Source organism: Grampus griseus (assembly GCF_964374135.1).
Source record: "Grampus griseus genome assembly, chromosome: 17".
Classification (NCBI taxonomy): domain Eukaryota; kingdom Metazoa; phylum Chordata; class Mammalia; order Artiodactyla; family Delphinidae; genus Grampus; species Grampus griseus.
The window spans coordinates 16,910,262-16,934,258 of NC_139011.1; positions in this window are offsets into that span (position 1 = coordinate 16,910,262).

Below are 23,997 nucleotides of genomic sequence, written 5' to 3' on the forward strand. Positions count from 1 at the left end.
TTATTTAACCACTCTCCTATAACTGTCTAACTTCTGGACACCACTTAAAAGGAGAAGAGAATAGAGCTAGGGAGAACATCTGGAAAGTTATGGAAGTAATCTAGGCACGTGGCAAAAATCTGTGGTCTAGAACTTTTTAAAATAAACTTATTTTATTTATGTTATTTTTGGCTGTGTAGGGTCTTCATGGCTGTGCATGGGCTTTCTCTAGTTGCTGCGAGCAGGGGCTAATCTTCGTTGCAGTGCACAGGCTTCTCATTGCGGTGGCTTCCCTTGTTTCAGAGCATGGGCTCTAGGAGCGCAAGCTTCAGTAGTTGTGACACACGGACTCAGTAGTTGTGGCTTGTGGGCTCTCGAACACAGGCTCAGTAGTTTTGGTGCACGGGCTTAGTTGCTCCATGGCATGTAAAATCTTCCTGGACCAGGGCTCAAACCTGTGTCCCCTGCACTGGCAGGCAGATTCTTAACCACTGTGCCACAAAGGAAGCCCTGTAATCTAGAATGTTAACTCCAGAAATGGAAGGGTAAAGATGAATCCTAGTAACATCTCAATGGATTCTATTGAAAAGTAATGAATAGATGAACTTCCAAGGAAACATCAAGGTTCTTTGAGAGAACACTGGTGATATTAAAAGAAAAAAGAAAATTGAGATGGGAATCATCACGAGTCTCTCCATCTATAAAATGGATATAATTATTGTCTGCTTTACCGTTATCCTACAGAGTTATTGTGAAAAAAATATGACAACTGTGAAAGTGCTTTCAATTAACATATATTTCTATACAATTTGAAAAGGCTTTATTTCATGGATTGGCCAGACCACATGGTACTTAGGACTTTGGCATTCTTCTGTGTTCTGTGGAAATCTACATTCAGAATGCAATATCACAGAATATTCGCCTAGAAGCAGAGGGTGCCAGAAAATTTACACACAGTTCCCAAAATATTCCATTTGACACTTTGATCACAAATGATGGTATTTAGGTGCATTCACTGACAAATGGAGTTTTTCTGAGCAAAAGAGTTTTTCTTGTAGGCAACTAAATAGTACTTGGTGCTAAGGTACAGTTCTGCATGGAGCCCTTGAAGCTGGAGTGGAGGAGAGAGTTAAGTGAGCAGTTCAACTGCTAATGCCAGGCTACAGAGACAGGAACAGAAAACTGATGCCAGATTATTCATCTGGGTACTTTTCAGCCAGTTGGGAGAATACAAGAGAAAACAAATATTATGTCATAACTGGGCTCTATATTAAAACAAACACACACATAAACCAACTATGTGGTAAAAGAGGACAAGGAATCAAGTATTTTTTCTGAGGTAAAGATTTTTAGATTGCAAAATGTGCGATTTAGCTTTCTGCATCTGGTGCTTCATTTTTAGGGCCTAAAGTATGCAGTAAGATTTTCAAAACCAATCTTGAGATTTTTCAAACTGTATGTCTGTGGATCAATTTGTTTAAACATTAATTTACAAGAAAAGACATTCAGTAGAAGTTTCTTTGGAGTCGTATTTTAGTATCTCAAAATTACTCCTTCTTATTTATGTAAAAGACAATGAAAATTATAATTAATAATTAAGTAAAGAGAAGAAAATTAAGACTGTGAAGAAAAATAATCAGAAAGTGATTATTTTACGACTACCACAATAAAAGCTCAGAATGAAAAGTATACCAAAAGTATAACTAAAAGAAGGAAAAATCTCTTTCAAATTTATTTTCTTCTTGTTTCTTTTCTTTCTTTTTCTGAGAAGTAACAGCAGCTTTTAATTGTTGTATGAGAGAAAACTATTTGTGAATTTAAAGTCCAGTTAGTTTTGATAAAGTGAGATCTTTGAGGATATTTTAAAGTATCTATACTTTCTCTATGTCTTATAAAGAAATACATAAGCTTACACATAAATTATGTAGCTGCTGTATGAATTTATATTTTGCTCCCTTTCTGCAACATGTCTTCCATGTCAATGTATTTGCATGTATAAGTGTGCATGGCTGAAATGCCAGATCTCTAATATTTGAAGCAATTTTGCTAAAGAACATGTTTTTAAAGAGTTCAGATATGACCAGATATAGGTAGTTCCAACTGGAATGACAGGTCTTCCACAGGCCATTCATGGAGGTTTCTTTGGCTATAGGAGTTCAAGTACTTCCCATTCTGAAGAAGCTTCTGGTTTATAAAATGCAGATGAATATGGCCATCCAATCCACCTCCCTGAGATGTCCTGAGAGAAAAGCAAATCCACATGTGAAAGGTGAAAATACTCTGGGGCAGGGTGTGGGGGAGCAGGAGGAATTTGAAAGATTGCGTAAGTCTAATAAGTGTTATGAAATTCAAACACTGAACAGAAACAACTCCCAAGGAATATTTTTTTGTGTACTTGAGAATATAAAATTATCAACCAAAATGATCTGAACAGAAATTTGTGAATTAGTTTTCACATTATTTCCAAATATTTTTTAGTGACCCATCGATTTGTATGCTGAAGCCATTTAGGTGCCTTGAACTAGAAACTACAGAGAAGCCATCATAGTAAGCATCTTGATTAGAATCTGTGACATGGTTTGTTGATTTGGTGTCACAGATATACCCCCAAGTCACCCGGTGTCCTGCAAACATGGTTTGTTGATTTGGTGACACAGATATACCCCCAAGTCACACAGTGTCCTTCTGCAACATGATAATTCTGCATAGGGAATTTTGTCTATTAACTGTTCAAAATTGGGGAGAGGGCTGGACCAACACCAAAAAACTCACCTTCTAAAGTCATTGATTTTATTATAACTCCTTTCAGACTATTTGTATCACTTTCACTGGAGATATGCTTTAACCTTTGCTTTCACACACGTTTCACATATTTTTAATTTCACTTTCATGAGATTCACTGGGGTTGACCTCCCTTGTATCCTCATAGTGAGTTTCATACTATAGATTTCAAGAAGAGCCTCATCTGCAGTCTTGAATCTTTACCCACATTTCTATAGTTGTTGACCCCTTATCTTTTATAAATGATTAAGATCATCTCAAACCATAGACTCCTTTTCACTTTTGTGTCCCCTAGAGTGGTTTTAGAGATGGAGGGCACTTCATGACCTCCCTCTTCTGTTTTTTTTCTCTAGAAATTGTGTCAGTTTTCTTCTGAAGAAGTAGCTAAAACATAACACTTTTTTTTTTTCTGGACTCTTCTCAACTTCTTTTAGGGCAAATTCTTCATCTTTATCAACTGCACATCATTAATTGTGGAGCATGATGGACTAAGTCAGTCTTAACTGTTGTACCACATCCTGAAATCCAACCTATGTTATCATTTTATTTTATTATGTGAAGTATTTCTGGTCTGGAAAAATTGATTATAATTCTGTGTTTATCTTGGTACCATTGACATTTACCAGTACACCCATTTTCTTTTACTCTATTGTGTCACAGATTACTCTCTTCCTAATTAGTCATTCCTATGGGCATAAAAAAGCATGTTTTAAGAGCAGACCTGTTAAAACAAACAAACAAAACGCACATGCAACGAAATCTTGACCTCCTGATTCCTCTAGCTAGGATCCCAAGTCCCTGATACGTTTCAACACGAAGCTCTTTAATATCACCTACTCTTCCTGACTCCTCTTCCTTGCCATTCAATCCCTTTCCAGAACACTCTGATGGGACTTTTAATCCCAACATCTCACTAAAATCTCCCTCACCCAGGCCACCAGTGAACTCGTTATTGTCAGAACCCACGGGTAATATTCTGTCCTTATCTTACCAAAACTCACATACTCATTTGAGTTGATGACCTTATTCCTTTGTTCTAAAAACATTTTCCTTTCTTGGTTTGTGTGACCCAAACTTTTTCAGCCTCACTGGATGCTCCTTCTCATGATCTTTTTCTATCTATCTTTTACCTCTTCAATAAATTTTAGGGTGTTCCAGGGCTCTGTCCCCTGACACCATTTCTTCCCTATAGTCATAAGTGCATATGCTTATTTTATGCTTGCTTTTGGGAGTCCAGTAAGCATTTCAAAAGTATTTTGGCAAGAGCTATTTTTCTCCACATGTCCCGATTGACTTCCCACAAGCTTTCATTAATCAAAGTAACTGGCACTTTTTTTTCACTCAGTTGTTCTGTCTTAAAACCTAGAAATTATCTTGGATTCATCTATTTCCTTCATATTGTACATCTAATAAATCAGAAAATCCAGGAGGATGTACCTTCATAACATATCCTGAATCTGATCACTTAACATTATTGACACTCCTGCAATCAAAGACATTTATATTTCTTACCTAGAACAGCATAGAAGCTTCCTATTGGTCTCCCTGCCTCCAATATTGCATCATCCTTTCATTCTATCTTCCACATGCAAAAAGAAACTACCAGAAGTTATAAATAAAGGAAGGCTGGAAAATTAGGCTAATCAGCACAATGGTAACTTAATTCAACCCTTTAGGTTTATAGTAATTTTCGAAGAGATTGATAGTTTTCCACTACATCCAAACTGTCCTTTCTCCCACCCAGGATTAAAGACTACATTTTCTTCCACCTTTGGAACTACATGTAACCATGTGACCAAGTACCATTCAAAGTACTGTAAGTAGTAATGGCCAGTGGTAATTCTAGAAAGTTCCCTTAAAAAGGATTTCATCCCAGTTTTGTCATCTTGTTGTTCCTCCTTCTTCTGGGATCCAGCACCAATTTAAGCATCAGAACATCATCAACCATTGTTTACTATGAAATGACCATGAAAGAAAAACATGTTATAATGATAGGCTGGAAAAATAGGACCTTGTGTCCCCAGTAACACTATGGAGCCACCATACTAGCTATGTAATGTCTACTTTTGCACTTATTTACCCATAAAAGAGAATTAAACTGCCATCTTTTACAAACACTATAATATTCTTGTCATTTTTATCTGAAGCTAAATCTAATTTGGTATAAATTTTCAGTTCTCAGGTATTTTATAAATGCTAATAAACTGTCCATTTTTAAAAAAGAGGAAATTAATATAAGGCAAAAATAAAGCCCTGGTTATGAAAAAATATTTTAACAGGTTTTCTCTATGTAGGACTTCTCAGAACCTTAAATACTAACAAGCATGTTTAATCTCCAAGGAGGATATATATCATATTTACCAGTAGATGGTGGAGTCAGGATACATGTTTTCTACAATAGAGTTTTGCAAAAGCTTTTTTATAGTTTACACATGCTATACTAATGTCCAGAGTTTCTTTCTTTCTTTTTTTAACTCTTTGTCACTCTAAATTTTATTTATGTCACCAAATTCTACTCTATTTGTGAGAAAATATGGTCACTGATACCATGAGACACCCAGATATACTGCTGTGTGAGAAAGGAGCTTGGGGGCAGGGGGGAAATATGTCCAATCTGGATCTAAATAGGAATAGAGAGAGAAAAGATTTCCAGTAGCAAAGTGCTTCTGATAAATAATCACACTACAGAATCTGCAACATATGAAAAATGGGCATCTGTAGAGAATAAACCAATAATTAGTGCCAATTTTTCCTAATAATAAGACACAGCAAACTAGAGGAAAGGAAAAAGGTCAATGCTAAGAAAATAAACTCACAAGTATAAAAAAAAGGGCATTTTCTGTTTGTTATTTCCTGGTTTGCTTTGGAATATTTCTTTTTTCATGAAATTTATTTTAGCTTGGCATCAGCCTGTGAAAAAGGTGATCTCTCAAACCGAACATTTTCTCAGGCTTCTCCAGCTGTAAAAATAATGAGTGTGTCTTAGAAAATAACCAAATAGTTACCAAATATGACCTCTGAGGATGAACACTCTGGCTGTAGTTTCTTCTCTGGCGATTTTCTAAATACTTAATGACTCTTTATTTCACAATTTCCAACTCCTTTTAGGCTAAGCTCAGTTCAATCAGCAAAAGTATTTACATTTTCAATGCAACTCAACAGTAATTTATACAACATTTAATGTTTTCAGAGCCCTGTATAAGATGTGCAGAGTGTACTGTATAAGAGATTGTGTCCTTGTCCTCATGGGGTTTATATTCTGATTGGATTGGCTCATATGATACAAAACAGAACGTGTTCTGGACTACCTGAGTGTAAAAGCAAGCACTTATAAAAATGAGAGAGAGGGAGAGAGAAAGAGAGAGAGAGACAGAAGCGGGGGAGAGAAGATATCTGGGAGAGAAATAAAGGGAGGATTTAGAGAGCAGGGATTATGGAGAAAATCTCTGAAGTATAAGAAAGATTCATACGTCATATTCAGGGAGAACATGACAAGCAAAGAGGCTCACATAGACACAGACATGGTAACAAGAAAACCAAAGATACATTTGGGTAGTATAAACTTGTATGTTTTACAAGGTCTCGTATTTGGTGAATATTTGATAGAAACAGGATATTTTGTGAAAATAAAATAAGCAACAAAGGCATATTAAAGATTTCCAAGCATATTTAGACCTGTGGAACAGGATGATTGTCCTTTTGGAAACTTATAGAATGGAAATGATTGGGAGTAAACTGTAGGCAGAAATTGGAAGTAGAAAGAGGTTGCTGCAGTTGAAAAGTTAGAGAATCACAGGTTGAACTAGGAAGCTAGCAAGAGGGTATAAAAAAACTGTTGAAGGCAAGAAACATTAAAGGCATAGAGTTATAATATTTGACTTCTGATTTTATGTAATTAAGTGCTGGCTGCTGGGGTTGGATAAAGCATGGCAACATTAGTGGAAGAATCGTTTTACTCGGTTATTTGAGAGAAGTAGTCAATGTAGTGCACAAAATAACAATATACTTTTTTTTTATTTTTAACATCTTCATTGGAGCATAATTGCTTTACAATGGTGTGTTCGTTTCTGCTGTGTAACAAAGTGAATCAGTTATATGTATACATATATTCCCATATCCCCTCCCTCTTATGTCTCCCTCCCACCCTCCTATCCCACCCCTCTAGGTGGTCACAAAGCACTGAGCTGATCTCCCTGTGCTATGCGGCTGCTTCCCACTAGCTATCTATTTTACATTTGGTAGTGTCTATATGTCCATGTCACTCTCTCACTTCGTCTCAGCTTACCCTTCCCCCTCCCCGTGTCCTCGAGTCCATTCTCTATGTCTGCATCTTTATTCCTGTCCTGCCCCTAGGTTCATCAGAACAATTTTTTCTTTTTTTCTTTTAGATTCCATATATATGTGTTAGCATACGGTATTTGTTTTTCTCTTTCTGACTTACTTCACTCTGTATGACAGTCTGTAGGTCCATCCACCTCACTACAAATAACTCAATTTCATTTCTTTTTATGGCTGAGTAATATTCCATTGTATATATGTGCCACATCTTCTTTATCCATTCATCTGTCAATGGACAATTAGGTTGCTTCCATGTCCTGGCTATTGTAAATAGAGCTGCAATGAACATTGTGGTACATGACTCTTTTTGAATTATGGTTTTCTCTGGGTATATGCCCAGTAGTGGTATTGCTGGGTCATATGGTAGTTCTATTTTTAGTTTTTTAAGGAACTTCCATACTGTTCTCCATAGTGGCTGTATCAATTTACATTCCCACCAACAGTGCAAGAGGGTTCCTTTTTCTTCACACCCTCTCCAGCATTTATTGTTTGTAGATTTTTTAATGATGGCCATTCTGACCAGTGTGAGGTGATACCCCATTGTGGTTTTGATTTGCATTTCTCTAATGATTAGTGATGTTGAGCATCCTTTCATGCATTTGTTGGCCATCTGTATATCTTCTTTGGAGAAATGTCTGTTTAGGTCTTCCACCCATTTTTGGATTGGGTTGTTTGTTTGTTTTTTTTGATATTGAGCTGTATGAGCTGCTTGTATATTTTGGAGATTAATCCTTTGTCAGTTGCTTTGTTTGCAAATATTTTCTCCCATTCTGAAGGTTGTCTTTTGGTCTTGTTTATGGTTTCCTTTGCTGTGCAAAAGCTTTTAAGTTTCATTAGGTCCCATTTGTTTATTTTTGTTTTTATTTCCGTTTCTCTAGGAGGTGGATCAAAAAGGATCTTGCTGTGATTTATGTCAAAGAGTGTTTTTCCTATGTTTTCCTCTAAGAGTTTTATAGTGTCTGGCCTTATATTTAGGTCTTTAATCCGTTCTGAGTTTATTTTTGTGTATGGTGTTAGGAAGTCTTCTAATTTCATTCTTTTACGTGTAGCACCATTTATTGAAGAGGCTGTCTTTTCTCCATTGTATATTCTTGCCTTCGTTATCAAAAATAAGGTGACCTTATGTGCGTGGGTTTATCTCTGGGCTTTCTATCCTGTTCCATTGATCTATATTTCTGTTTTTGTGCCAGTACCATACTGTCTTTGAAACAACACAAAAAGCACCACAAAACTATACCCATTACATACACTAAAATAGTTGTCTTTGGGTGGATGGTGAAATGCAGAAGGATACCATGATAAAAGGAAACAAGTAAAGGAATAAAATATGGAGAAACATGCATATTTTGATCAGATCTCAAAGGAAAATCTGTGAGATTAAACACAAAAAGATTTCAACTTGGGGCTTCCCTGGTGGTGCAGTGGTTGAGAGTCTGCCTACCTATGCATGGGACACAGGTTTGTGCCCCGGTCCGGGAGGATCCCACATGCCGTGGAGCGGCTGGGCCTGTGAGCCATGGCCGCTGGGCCTGTGCGTTCGGAGCCTGTGCTCTGCAACGGGAAAGGCCACAATAGTGAGAGGCCCACGAAGCGCAAAAAAAAAAAAAAAGATTTCAACTTGTTGGAGGGCTATAAACCACACTAAATATACTCTTGGCCCTAGTTACCTTCTATGATGTGATTATATGCTATTGTATAATATCTTGAGTTAGGGGCATACCATGTAAGCCATGAAACCTGCCCCGTGTCTTCTGCATAACCCAAATGAGCACATTTAATATTTATGCACAGAAAACTCTATAGACACAAAACTACTGGAGGTAAGGAAATGCGAGTTGAAGGAAAACAACAAAGTAAAAATAAAAAGGAAGAAGAAAACAAAGCCAAGAAGAGAAAAGAGGAGAACATAAGAAAAGAAGAAAATTGGTGGACACTGTGATGTACCACCCAGATCCTCCTTAAAGAAAGGACGAGCCTCAGCAACTGAGAGTCAATGCTTTCGAAAAGCAGTCACTGCAGAAGTAAAAACCTGCTTTTCCAGCCCAACTCACGATGCCTCTGAAGAACCATTCTAGCTCTGGAGTGCCCCACTGGGTTATTCAAGGATGTTTTGAGTCCTACTTCACAGCTCAACTTCTCTCCCTGCTCACTTCTGTTTCCTTTTCATCCCTTCCTCAGATGTTGGTTCTAACTTTTTAATGAATAACTTGCATGTTAAACTCCATCTCAGAGCCTGCTTTCCCAGAAGTCAGCCTGTAACAGAAATGTTGCCCACGTATTTTGTCTGCGTTATGAACTATCCGCAGAAAAGACCTTATTCTGTATCCTTCTCTCCTTAAGAAGTATCACACTCACTTGCACAAGCCATAAAGAGAATCAAGAAGATTACTCCTTCACCATGGATCTATTCTAAAACATAAGAATCAAGAGTGGCATTTAGTAGGCAGAACTGAATAAAGAAGAAAGGGCACAAACAGAATAGCAAGATGAATCCTGGGAACAGTGTTGGATGGGGTAGTGGGGAAGGTTCATTAAAGGAGTTGAGAGGTTATATGTTTGTGGTAGGCAGAATAATGTCCTAGGATGTCTAAGTGCTAATCATTGGAACCTGTGACTATATTACCTTCCATGGTAAAAGGGATTTTGCAGATGTGATTCAGTTAGGGACCTTGAGATAGTGAGAGTATCCTGGATGATTCAGATGAGCCTAAAATAATTACAATTTTTCTTAAAAGTGGAAGAGGAAGGTAGGTTAGTAGAGTCAGGTGGAAATGTGATGAAAAAATAAAGGAGAGATGCAATATTCCTGGCTATGAAGATGGAGAAAGGTGGCTATAATCCAAGGAATGCTCTTGGTCCACAGAAGCTGAAATAGATAGATAGATAGATAGATAATAAATAGATAGATAGATAATAGATAGATAGAAAATAGATAGATGGAAAATAGAGATAGACAGATAGATAGATCATAGATAGATAGATAATAGATAGATAGATAATAGATATATAGATAATAGATAGATAGATAGATAGATAATAGATAGATAGATGATAGATAGATAGATGATAGATAAAATAAAAAAGCAACCAAGGAAATGAATTACCCCTTAGAGTCTCCATAAAGAAACATGGCACTGCTGGCACCTTAATTTTAGCCCAGTGAGACCTGTATCAGACTTTTAATGAAGAGAACAGTAAAACAATAGATATGTGTTATTTTAAGCTACTAGGTTTACGGTAATTTTCAGCAGCTACATGAAACTAATACAATGCTGATACCAGCTATATGACAAGTATGGGGAAGAGGAATAATACATTGGGCTAGTAGTAAAGGGACTTGTGATTAAAATTTTCATCTGCCACTCAGAACTGGGAACTTCATCAGATCACATAGTATATCTGTACTCAAGTTTTCCCATCTAGAACCTGAACAAATATAACTGCAATATGGAGCTTCTCTGAACCTGAGTGAAACACATACTGGACACATAGCATGTGTTCAAAAGAATATTGATGGACCCAAGTTCTTGTGTTAATTATGCATAGTATTCCCTTTTATCTCATTTTCTTCCTTCCTATGGGGCTCTTGAGCCATGCCCCCATCCTTAGAAGGAACCCCAGAGAAGTGAAATCATAGGGACATTAAGCCTTCTTTACAACAGTCTTTCGATGTTTAAAGTGCAGGCAAGTTGGAGTCATTGTGAATCCTGATCATGTCTAAGAATATTTATTTTTTCCCAAATAAAAATGAGGGACAGGGATAAAGAAGAAAAGAAAATGCAATTTCGTATCATCATTATTTGTCTCAATTAGCACTGGCCTTACCACTGAAGAGCATCTAATTCTTTATTAAATTAAGTTGGTATCCATGCTCTTTAACCTCATCTGGCAGCCCAGTGTCTGCAGAGTGGAAACTTGCCAACTAACATCTGGTCTGCATTTGTTTTCCTTAGAATTTTTTACTCTCCTCCACTCCCTTACCCATTCTACCATCCATGCTTTTCTAAAAATAGTAATCTGAATGGATGTAAATATCTCTTAGCATTTTACATTCAAACCTCAAGCCTGTAGTCTGCAAGGAGATCAAAGACACACCTGATTGACCCAGGGAAGTGTCAGAAATAAAACACCTCTATCTACATGTAAAGAGTGTTCAGCACAAATACATTAGGATTATTCTTTCACTCTGAGAAGAAAGATGTCCTGTAAAATAAAATTTACAATATGCACTTATCTAATATAATGCATTTTCCTCTAAGGTAAAAGAATGGTGCACATGTCAGGAATAATAAAAAAAATAAAATTAACTTGTAAGTAAAAATGTGTCTCAACTGGTACTTGACTTGTTACAGAAAAGTATCTAGTAATTGAGGGACAACCCCTGACTCCCTGAGAAGTTCTTCATGGACGGAAGAGCAAGGCAGTTACTTGACTCTTTGTCTTAGAGACCTGGTAAACCTTCGGCCATAGTTTGAATTAGTCACATCGTGAAAAGAAAGCAATGGGTAAATCTGAAATATTCAGTTTTTAAAATTCACAACTGGAGCAACATCTGGGCTGAGGAAAAGGGAGCTCTTGGGAAATGTGGCTGCACTGTCAGCACTGCATAATGCAAGAGAAGAATGGGAAACCGGAAGGAATTAGAATTGTTCTACACGTACGTGTCAGAATTCTATTGAAGTCCAACGGGTCTCAGTATTTTAAAAGCTGTATTTCATATGGGGCATTTGTAAATCGTGGCTTCTTGGAATGCCAACATGTAAAAAAGTAAAGTAACTCTTTTCCGTCACCCTATCCCTCCATCTGGTCTAATGAAATTAACTTTACACTTATATCCATTAACTCTTAGAATTTATATTTAAGTGTGAAGTAGGCAAACCTGATTTAACTGACCCATATCCATGCACCATTTGCTTAGAAATTTCTTTTGTTTTTGAAGTACTTCCTTGTACATTGTCCCTTTTACTTTCAGTCACTATTCTTCATTCATGCCATTCTTCATACTTAGCGGGAAAGCTACACGCCAACCTGTTTTCTTTGGCCTCAGGAATTTCTATGGGAAAGAGCACTAAGTTTGACCCTTCTGGGTTGGCTCTTGGACCAGGAGGACAGCAGTGCACGTCTCTTTGTATTTTACACCTTACACCTTAGTGAATACGTTCAGGTCATCTGGTTGGAATTTCTTCATCTACCAGTTTATGACCTTCAATTCTAACTCCATCCATTTTTAAATCATTCTTTCTTGAGTCAGAAAGATATGTGTCTCTCCCCCTTTCTAAAAGTCATCCTTCAATTTGACTACATTCACTTTTTCCCATTTCTTTTGAGACATAGCTTTATCAATTATCTCATCTTTTGTTCATATCCTTAGTCCTCTCCACCCCTTCTCCAAAGGTTTGTCTAACCTTTGTTTGGTCTCAAAATCAAAACCAAAAGCAAAACCAAAAAGTTTTCATGACTTTGCCACACGTCCATCTACTCTCTACTCTTTTAATTTCTTTCACTGACAAAGAGTTTGTTCTATATTTACTGCTTCAACTTCCTTCATGTTCCTCAATCATATTTCCAGAACTCTGGTAAGCCAGCACTTTTATCAATATTCTTCCAATTATTAAATTCAGTGAAATTTCTCAGATTTAATTTTTCTTGAAATTTTGTCTCTATAAGACTTAAGTGTTACCACATTATCATAATTCCATTTCTGCTCTCCAGTAACTCCTTCTACAATTTCTCTTCTGATTTTCTTTTATCTTACTCTTGGTTTCTTCCACAAGGATAATTTATTCCATTTTCTTTCCACAATATCTTCAGCAAATTTACGCATTACTTTTTTTTCTTTTCCTTATAGAAGTCAGCTATCTTCTGAAAGGAAGATTTTCAAAACCTCATCACAGCCTATGACCTCAGTCAACCATTCAGTAACAATATATTTATATTCATTGAGTACCTTTTATGGTCCAGACATCATACTAAGTGTATTATAGGTAGTAAGTTGAAATATAAACTCAGTCTGTTTAATTCCAGAGGCTATGCTCTTAACGACTACATTATAGAAACTCCGATTAATATACCTTGCACTACGTAAAGTATGGCAAACAAAAAATATCTACATTCTTGGACAAGGAAGCAATTGTTTAATTCTCTTTGGAATTCCAGTCCTTTTTTCCTAACTTCCCAGTGATCTGCATGTGGTCTCAACACTGCAAATTCAACACACATAAATTTATCTCCCTAGAAAGATATATTTTAATTCTAATTGTCCAACATGGATAATCCTACATAGAATAGATGAAGAAAACATCACAACATCCCTTTCTTCTATGTTTTAAATTCCCACCAAAAGCCCCTACCTGCCACCTTCCAGAATAAAGATGGAAAGTACAATATATGAGCATAAATCTCACCACAAGATGGTGATTTTAGTTGATCTTGTTTTTACCTACTATGATTGAAAGAAAAAAATATGGTTTCTTCAGAATACTTATGTGGAAATGTGACTCATGTTTTAGAATTTTCAAAGCCAATTTTCTGTATTATCATAGTTCACCTTTCATATGATTACAGATTGTGCTGTATTCTAAAGGAGGAAGACATTGTAATTTCAATTGAGAAAGGAATGGAAGAATATTATGTTGTGAGCCCCCAACCACATTCATTGTACTTTAGCTTTCTTACTAATTTTCCAAGAATCTCTAGTCCAAAATCTTGCATCAAACTTTGGCTCTCCTTACCCTCTTGAGAAATATGTCAATTCTTCCTTTTCATTATATTATATTAACCTATTCCACAGATGTCCTATTATGGCCACTTGAGTTTAAGCTCTCATTACCTGAACAGAGAGAACCTGTTGCAGAATCCATCCCTAAGAATACACAATTTACCAGAAGAGACAGGAATGAAAGCAATGACGTATATTACAAAGCAAAATAGAAATTATGTCAAAGAAAAATAAAACTAATTCTGGGAATGCTTGTGGTTGGCTTGGCACATTTTTAGCTACACATAAGTTGGTGTTTAATTTCATTTCATTATGCTCAAAAACTTCTGGTTCAGCTACTACAAAGGGCTAAGAACTAGTCTCTTCTCTGAAGAAGGTATAAAGAAAATGAGTGTCAGTATCATGATTTTACCAACTAGTTGCAATAATAAGACAGATGATAAGGAATTTCTCTAAGTTATAAATCAGGGGTTCTCAACCTGGTAGAATTCAGGAATATTCACTAGGCTCTAACTGAAATCTTGCATTTTCTTCCATTATGAATGTAGGAAAACACCACACACACACACACACACACACACACACGCACACGCACACGCACACACACACACACACAAACATGCACACACACACACACACACACGGTGGTCTTAGCAATACTCGCGAGTTGTCATTAGATTTCTAGTTTGTCATATCATACTTCAGTGTTGCAGATGTTTTAAAGTATTAAGCCACCATACTTTGACATTATAGTAATTAGACTTTCAACTAGATCTTTTCCTTAATAAAGAATCATATATTATATCACAAATTTTAAAAATATTTTGATAACTGTATTTCCATACACTGGTTTCTATTATAATCCCCCATGTGTTATGAATTTAAAAAACATTTTTCATTCTTTCTAAGAGGGACTCGTATGTTACATCAGAATGTGAAGTGTCCATAGGACGAAAAGGCAAAAATAACTTGTGCTTTGGAAGTTCAGAGGAGTCAGAGACTGACGAAACTGGAGCTGACGTAGCTTTCCAGAGGAAGCAATGCTCCAGTACCATGAGAGGTTTTGCTTAGGCATGGAATACAGAATACCAGGAAAGATAATCAAGAGGGGCATTGGGAAGAAACATAAATAAAGATGTAGAAGCATGAATGAGAATGACTGTGTTAGCTGAAAGAGTCGATGATTTATACTCTTAGGCATAAGCCACTTCTGATGGCATAAAAGAATTGGCAGGGCTTTCCATAGTAAACACAGTAAGTTTCCTTTTCCCCAGGAAGCCACGTCTGCCCTGGGAGAATTTGATTCAGTGTGTTTTAAGGTTGAATCCTGTCTTAGCACTATTTTTGTTTTTTTAACTCAAGTCACATACGCTTTTTTTTTTTTTTTAAACCTAGGAATTTTACATCATCCCTACTTGGTTCCTATGTGGTCTCAATTATGTGGTACAGATGTGAGTAGAGATGGTTTAAGGACACAAAAGAGTAGAATAATGCTTGAGGGAATGGGGCGTGGGCGTGGATAACCCACAGAAAGAGATTAAATCAAGACAAGATGCAAAGTGACAGGGCCCACAGGCCATTTTTAAAATTTCCTGCTCATTCACACTCCTGCTCTAATCCCTAATGGTTTCTAACCATGGAGATCAACCTTTGACTTTTCTTCAATAACCTTATGTCCCAATGTGCTCTTAACTCCATCAAGTGGCAGAGGTCGCTGATAGAGCCCAGTATACAGTTGGCAGGGGGACAGATTTGGCCCTGAGTTAAACTGCAATTCAGTCGAAAGCCCACCAGACTAGTGTTTTTTCTAACCTAATCCTCTTCATCATAAATGCACTTAAAAAGAGAATCTCTGAAGTTCTCTCTTTTTCAGCTCTGGTTTTTGTTTGATTCTTGATATATGTTCATTTGTTATTTTTGAGCAGGTTGTATAAACTTTTTTCTAAAGTCCACATGATACTTGATTAACCACATGTCAACCTTGTTACAAAGCAGTTCCCGAATTTTTATTCTGTGTGTTTGTTACTTCACAAGGAGGAATCAGTGAGTAGGGGTAGCAAGGACTCTTGGCCTTGAGTCTAGATTAAAAACATCAGATATAAAAGCAATAGAAGCTTCTGGAGAAACATCTCTAACATAGACTAGTTTGCTTTACAATGTCATAGAGTTTAATTTTTTGCTCAACTTTGAATCCATTTATTGTTGCCCCACTCTCTACTTTAGCTTATTCCAGCCAAAACTTCTCCCAACAAATAAAGGCTTGTAAAATAAATGCTAACTGCTACCAAAGGGAATTCTGACAGGCACGCTGGATGCAGGGGTATTGCAGTTACGAAATTCAGACCTTTACCGCTGGAGCTGAGAGAAAAAGCAAACACGTAAGACTAAATAACTTTTTAAAACTGATTCTAGAGACAGTGTGTATACCTTGCTCATTGTGACTCCGAGCTCTTTGTTACATCATCTCCAGCCTGCCTATCATCTAGGTTAGAATAGATATTGGAAAAGATACAGACTCTCTAAATATGAGTGATTTTTTTTTCACTCCTGAGGAAATTGATGTGTCGCTCTATGATAGGTGTCATTTAATTACACGGAAGTATGCCCATCACTAGTGTGTGCTTTCCTCAATTCACGGCAGTCTGGCAATCCACTTTTGTGCCTGCAGTTGCCACCATGGAGAGCTGCACAGAGACAGGATAAAGTAGTTTCAGTGTGTCAGAGTTTTCGTGTGTCGTGGGTGGAAACATCCCACCAGGTTGCTATTTGATAATGGAATTCAGGATCCAGTATGCTTACAATTACACTGAGAATCCACCACATTTTGTCTGTATTGAGTGTTGAATACAGGTTTAGCACTGGGCTCAGTGCTATAAAGTGGAGGAAGGACGGATATATTTCCAGGGAGACGAGCCTAGCAAAGGAAACTCTTGGTAGAACATATATAAGAAATATATGAGGGTATTTAATTAAACAATATAGTTCAGAATATTTAAGATAATAGGAAAAACTTTATGGTCTGAGTATTGGGAGGGCTGTTAGTAGTAGACAGCAAGAGAGAGTCATGTATAACTGAATCACTTTGCTATACACCTGAAACTAACACAACATTGTTAATCAACTATACTCCAATAGAAAGTAAAAAGTTATTTCCTGAAAAAGAAAAATCAAAAAAAAAAAAAAAAAGAGAGAGTCATAGAGATACCCTGTCTTTTATCGTCAGGGAAATAATAGGAGTACAAGTAGGGAGAGGGGAATGATAATGGTACATTCCTAAAAAAGACTGGTTTGCCTGTGGATGCACTGGGATAGTAATTTAGTTGGGAAAACCAGAATCACTCTTTGGGGGTTGGGGAGATTTCAAATCCCAGCTCTACTTGCTAAACTGCGTAACTGAACTGGCCATGTTTCTTCAAAACACCGTGCCTCCGTTTTCTCATCTATAAGATGAGGGTAATAATATTGCCTAGCTCACAAACTTATTGTGAGTAATAAATAACAAAATTAAGATAAATTTCTTAGAACAATGCTCACCACCTAGTAAGCAACCAATAAATATTAGCTGTTATGTTGTTGTTATAGTAAACTATGGGTGCAGTAGAATTGATTATGCAGACTGTGGAAAATCTGCAGAAATTTAAGTTTGTGGTTAAAGGAAATGGGGGGCTTTGAAACATTTAAACGGGCAGTGCAACAGAAGATATAGATACGCTATCGTATAAATCAGTCAACAAGTGAATCTGCATGCCAAAGCTTTACAATTGAGCGTTATTTAGCATGTATTGCTGGACACCTGCTTTCGGCCAACAGGCTGACAGGTATGATGGCAAATAGAAAAGTAGGGAGGAATCTGCCTGTGAAAAATTTGACATTCTTTGGGAAGACAAGACCTGCTTATGGATAATGTCTAATGAAGAGTATAAGACCATATATACAAGGAGGTGCCAAAGTTAGTGGCTACAATTAGCATTTCCAATCATCTGCCCTTAAACCTTTTGTTCTTCTAGGTTTGGCTGTAACCTGAGAACTGTTAGGAGGGAAGGAGAGTCACTGAGGGTCAATCACTAGGAATTGTTCTGTCGCCCCAGCAGGAAGTGACATTCTTCAAGTCAGTCTGGAGCCATTTATCTGGAAGATTTCTTCCCAAAATAGGGTTTGTTTGAAAGACACAGAGAAACCATTAAGGGAGAAACAAAGAACTATACTTACTCCAAGTGATGTTGAAAAGAAGGCAGGAAATAAAAGCTTTTTAAAATTCACCTTATACGGCTTCCCTGGTGGCGCAGTGGTTGAGAGTCCACCTGCCGATGCAGGGGACACGGGTTCGTGCCCCGGTCTGGGAAGATCCCACAGGCCGCAGAGCGGCTGGGCCCGTGAGCCGAGGCCGCTGAGCCTGCGCGTCCGGAGCCTGTGCTCCGCAACGGGAGAGGCCACAACAGTGAGAGGCCCGCATACCGCAAAAAAAATAAAAATAAAAATTCACCTTACAATAATAAGGAAAACTTACCTAACACTTAGTATGTGCCGGGCTTTGTTCCAAACCCTTCACATATATTAACTCATTTAATCCCAACAATCCCAGGAAAGAGGTACTTTTCTTATTCTGATTTTATAAATGAGGAGCTGAGGCACAGAGAGACTAATATGTTGCTCAGGTGATTGTAAAAAAGGAGTGAAGCAGACTAAGAGGTAAAACTACCAGTTATAAAATAAAAAAGTCACAGGAATGTAATGTACAGCACAGGGAATACAGTTACTAATATTGTAATAACTTTGTATGGTGTGCATAATCTATAAAAATATCGAATCACTTACAATATAATATTGTGAGTCAATTCTACATCAAAAAAAAATAATAATATACAAACAACAACAACAGCAACAAGGGGAAGATAAAGGAGAAGAACTATAGGATTCTGAACCCAGGATTTAGGGCTCCAGATTACATGTCCTTCTCCACAATGCCCGGCTGCCCCGTGGTGGTACACAGGGACCTGTTCCCTTCTGAAAAGAATTGTGTTCAGGGTGAATTATGCACACAGGACATTTGAGCTAACTTTTAATTTTTGTTTTTATTTTTATTTTGAAGATCTTAAAGAAAAGGCAATGAGAAAATATGACCAGACTATTTGGCATCCTATAGATAAAGTTTTCAATGCATAAGTGTCCTTTGATTTATATCATTAAACAAGAATCTGAGTTGCCATTTGCAGCAAGGAGGTTCACATACTGCAGAGGAGTGGTTTCCTATTGCTCTATGGAAATGAGCAGACTTTTTCAAGTATTTTTCACTTTTAGTCCTCTTTTAAACGGTTTCATACTGGAAATCTTTCCCTGCGCCTCTTTCTCTCTTCTCTCCTTCTTTTCCCTCCTCCTTCCTCCCTCTTATTGGCATCCAGTAGCCTAAAAATCTTTCATCCAGAGTGCTTTGATAAAGTACAGGAATTCTTTTATCCTTCCAAACTTCTCAAAGTTCTTGTTGGTTTACACACTGGCCCTTGTACACGAAAGGCAGAGAGAGGCCAAAGACAGAGGCAAACCATTCCAGATTGGTGGGTGGTAGTTTTCATAAGCAAGGGAACTTATATACATGGCTCTTGTCTCTGTCAGCCAGCCACAAGACTAGCAGATCTCTGCATTCGCCCATCAGAATGTTAAAAGTTTATATAGAGGTTAAGAAGAAGGTCTAGATTTTTTTTCATAAAATGAATTAAGCTGACTAGTTTGGCATAGATTATAAAGTTCAGTCATGTACACTCTCCTGATGGTCTCAACAACATCTTACTCTCTCAAGACTATGTCTTTGTTGGGACTTCCCTGGTGGTCCAGTGCTTTAAGACTCCGTGCTCCCAAAGCAGGGGGTACAGCTTAGACCCCTGATTGGGGAACTAAGATCCCACATGCCGCAGGGTGCAACGAAAAAGAAAAAAAGAACACATCCTTGGAAACACCTCCCACTGTGGAAATGGTAGAGAGAGCAGATATTCCACAGACAGGTCAGGGGATGAGAAGCCTCCAGTTGCCGGGGTCCAGCTTGTGGGTCAACTGGAAGTTACTGTCTCTCAGTGGCTTCTGGCGACATCCTCCTTCTTGTCACATCGTTCTACCCGTTCTTTACCATGCTCACACACACCAAAATAACCTATTTTGTTTTTGTTACTAAATTTTTTCCAAAAAAATTTTTTTCATTGTACAAACATTTCATGATGTTTTATGATGCCCTGGCTTTGCACATGTTGTTCCCTTTGTTGAATTCTCCTTCCCCCCACTTCTCCATCTGGCCAATGTTACTTGTTATTTAAGATCCAATGCCACCTCCTCTGTTGAGACATCTTTGACCTTTACAGGGAGAGTCGCTCCCAGAGCACTTTGTTCTTTCTGTCACGTCACTTAGCATATTGTAATATTTTGTTTATGTGTCACTGCTCCCCTAGAGCTTCTGTCACTGACACATGCTAGTCTATAAGTTTTTGAAGATAGAAAGTGATGCTTTGTTCACTCTCATATTTTGGGGTCTTGGCACATATAAAGCTTCTACAGATGCTGCTCGTTTTGAAATCTGTCCATTTTGAGGATTATATGTGGCAACTCTTTAGCCTGGACAAAGTCATCTTACAAAGCTAGGTCCTCTATTTAACACGACTTCTCCCTAGCATTTTGTGTGTGTGTGTGTGTGTGTTACGCGGGCCTCTCACTGTTGTGGCCTCTCCCGTTGCAGAGCACAGTCTCCGGATGCGCAGGCTCAGCGGCCATGGCTCACGGGCCCAGCCGCTCCGCGGCACGTGGGATCCTCCCGGACCAGGGCACGAACCCATGTCCTCTGCATCAGCAGGCAGACTCTCAACCACTGCGCCACCAGGGAAGCCCTCCTCTCTAGCATTTAAATTCACTCAAGGAACTCAGAATGGTTGTAATGTTAGTTTGATCTAAACATAATCTTGAACAGAAGTCTGCTGCCACAATTTAAATATTTAATCCAAGATGTTTTACACACACACACACACACACACACACACACACACACACCCTGGATTATAAAATTTGACAAAGCAAATTGTTGAATTTCGTAATAATTACCTATTTAGAATGGACATTCTTCTAACCACGATGAGCTTTGCACCTTAGCAAATGCCTCCCAGAATTCCTCATCTGTCATATCCACTCCTCTGCCCATCATACACTAGCTTATGCTCCATTACCAAAGCATCTCCCACCACCCCTGCTGACCACAAAAACTGAATCAGGAATTGTTATCTGGCCACTGCTGGGGCAATTATCTCTCTTCACCTAGTCACAGCCTCATATAATCTCTTTTCAGTTCTTGAATGGAGGGGTCAAAGCTGCCTGAAGGTAAAGGGTTGCAAAGAAACAAAAGAGTGAGCAGGCAAAAGAGATGCGAGCTTGTTTTCTAGAGAAACGATCAAAGCAACTGATGTTTCCGATATTAAAATTCCTGGTTCTAAGCCCTCATGGAATGCTATTGAAATACTGGCTGGTGGTTCCAAGAAATACATTGTTGTATTTCAGTAAAGACTCCTTGTTTTGTTTTGTTTTAACTTTTTATTTTATATTGGTGTACAGCTGATTAACAATGTTGTGATAGTTTCAGGTGCCCAGGAAAGTGACTCAGCCATACATGTACAGGCATCCATTCTCCTCCAAACTCCCCTCCCATCCAGGCTGCCACATAACATTGAGCAGAGTTCCCTGTGCTGTACAGTAGGTCCTTGTTGGTTAACCATTTTAAATACAGCAGTGTGTATGTGTTGATCCCATATTCCCTAACTATCCCTTCTCCCATCCTTCCCCCCTGGTAACCAAAAGTTCAACTCTAAGTCTGTGTCTATTTTTGTTTTGTAAATAAGTTCATTTGTATCATTTCTTTTTAGATTCTGCATGTAAGGAATATCATACGGTATTTCTCTTTCTCTGTCTGACTTACTTCACTCAGTATGACAATCTCTAGGTCTAGTCTCTAGACGCCTTGTTCCTTAAATTAGCTTGAATAGGCTTTCATTATTATGACACAAATATGTAATTTAATCACTATTTCTGTGTGACAGTCAATGTTGCTTTCTCAGTTTGAAATACCCATATGCCCCCAAACTGCTAAATTTCTTCAAGGCCAAATCTAAATTCCACTTCTTCTCTGAATTTTTATCATTCTATATGCATATTTTTTTGCATTCAACTTTCAAATTGTCTTACTTATCTCTTGTTCATTGATTCATTCCTCATTCCACACAAATTGTTTAGCACCTGCCATATTGCAGGCAGCATTCCAGATGACGGACAAATCCTTGCCTCCAAAATGCTCACAACTTTTTTCAAGAGACTTACAACAACAAAATGAAATTAGAATAGAATACAATAGAAGTATAAGTTTGCATGGAATACCACGGAAACAAAGAAAAGGGACAGCAGAATTCTGCATTGCAGGGGGACGAGTGGGCTTCTTTTTTATAGAATAGTTAGTTACTTATCATTTTGTCTATTCCAGACCATTGTAAGTAAGCAGAGGTACATCAGTATCCACCTTTGTAAGCAAAACCAACTCTATTACCATCTAGTACCAAGAAGAGTATTTTTCTTAGATCAAGTTGCTTCCTTGGGAAACAACTCCCAGATGGATATTTCTAAGCAGGACATTATTGGGCAAGAGTCTTAGCAACAAGATCTCTAAAGGAGTAGGAGAGCAAGGCTGGCCAGAGGAAGAATATTGAGCTATGACGCACAATTGCAATGGAGACCTCGCTCATCACCCAGGGTGTTCTAGAAATGAGCTTCAGAGTTGCCCACTTTGAGACAAAGGGAGCAGCCCATTATACTCTTGCATGGACCATTCATTGGGTGTGGTCTGGCCTGCTGGACAGCCTACAAACTTGGGCAAGAAAGCTTGCTTCCACTGAAGCAATTCCCAGGGAAGTAATCAGCTGTGGGTTAGCAGCCTATACTCACAGCAGCTAAGCACTTCATGCTAAAGGGAGATCTGGGTGTCACATCACAGCATTTACCACAGCACCGTGCAAGTGATAGCCGTTCAGTAACTAGTAAAAATTTCGGTTTTATATATTAGCTTCCACTGTTCTAAAATTTTATTTTTTCAACACTGGTGTGCATATTCTTACCCAAACATGGAACTTTTGTTATGTTCTGAACTTTAGCTCTTAGCGCATTGGACATTTATAATTGTCTTGTGGGAGCAAAGTTCCCCAGAGTTGGGGAAAGATTCGTATCCACATCATACATCTTGCTAGTCAATGGACAAGGCCTCCCTGCCTGTATCATTCAGCAATTGGAACTTTAAGCAACTCATGGTCCCAAAGAAATCAATCATGATCAAGACATTCACAGTGGGCTGGCAACAAAGATAACAGGTAAAGGGAAGTGGCGTTATATGCTAAGAAGTTGGAAGTTCCTTGGAGTTAGGTCCTAGTTAGAGGGAATGATGTCTCTTTTCAAAAATCTAAATCAAAGAGACTTTTCTCTGGTGAAGGTAGTTTAATCAAAACAAGAAAATCAGCCAATGAATTGGCTGAGTAAGAAATAATATAGTACTTTATAATCTATGCCATGCTAGCCAGCTTAATTAATTTTATTGAAATAGTCTAGACCCTCTTCTTTTGGAAGAAGATCCAAAAGCACTGAATAAATGTCAACCTTGATCAGCACAGAAGCAGGTGTATGTTACACAAAACTGGCAAAGGAACAGCAAAGTGAACACTGATTCTCAGTTGTCCAGATGGCTGGCTTGCTGAATATAACCTCAAACCTATTTGAGAAAGTTTGCTGACAGTTGATTTGGTTTCTAAACTCTGAAACTCTTGAAGAACTCCACCAGGAGAATACTCTTTTACATGAGGATGGGGCAATCAGACCCTGGGAGGTTAGAAAGCTGTGTGCTGGCTTTCATTGCATTACATGTGGCAATAGGGAAAGGGGGATTTGTGGAGAACCTAATTATGAATTATTTGGGGGATTCATGGGAGGCTTGACTAGTTCCATCACTGCCTCAACTTCTTGTATAAATCGAGGATATATCTCCTGCTACCTCCCTTCAAGGTAGGATGACCCATCAAAACAGGTTTGGCAAATCTGTAAGAATTTAGGCTATTTACTCCTGGTTCCTAGAAATAATTGAATATTAGATCCTGCAACTCTCTTTTTCTTTCTCTCCCTCC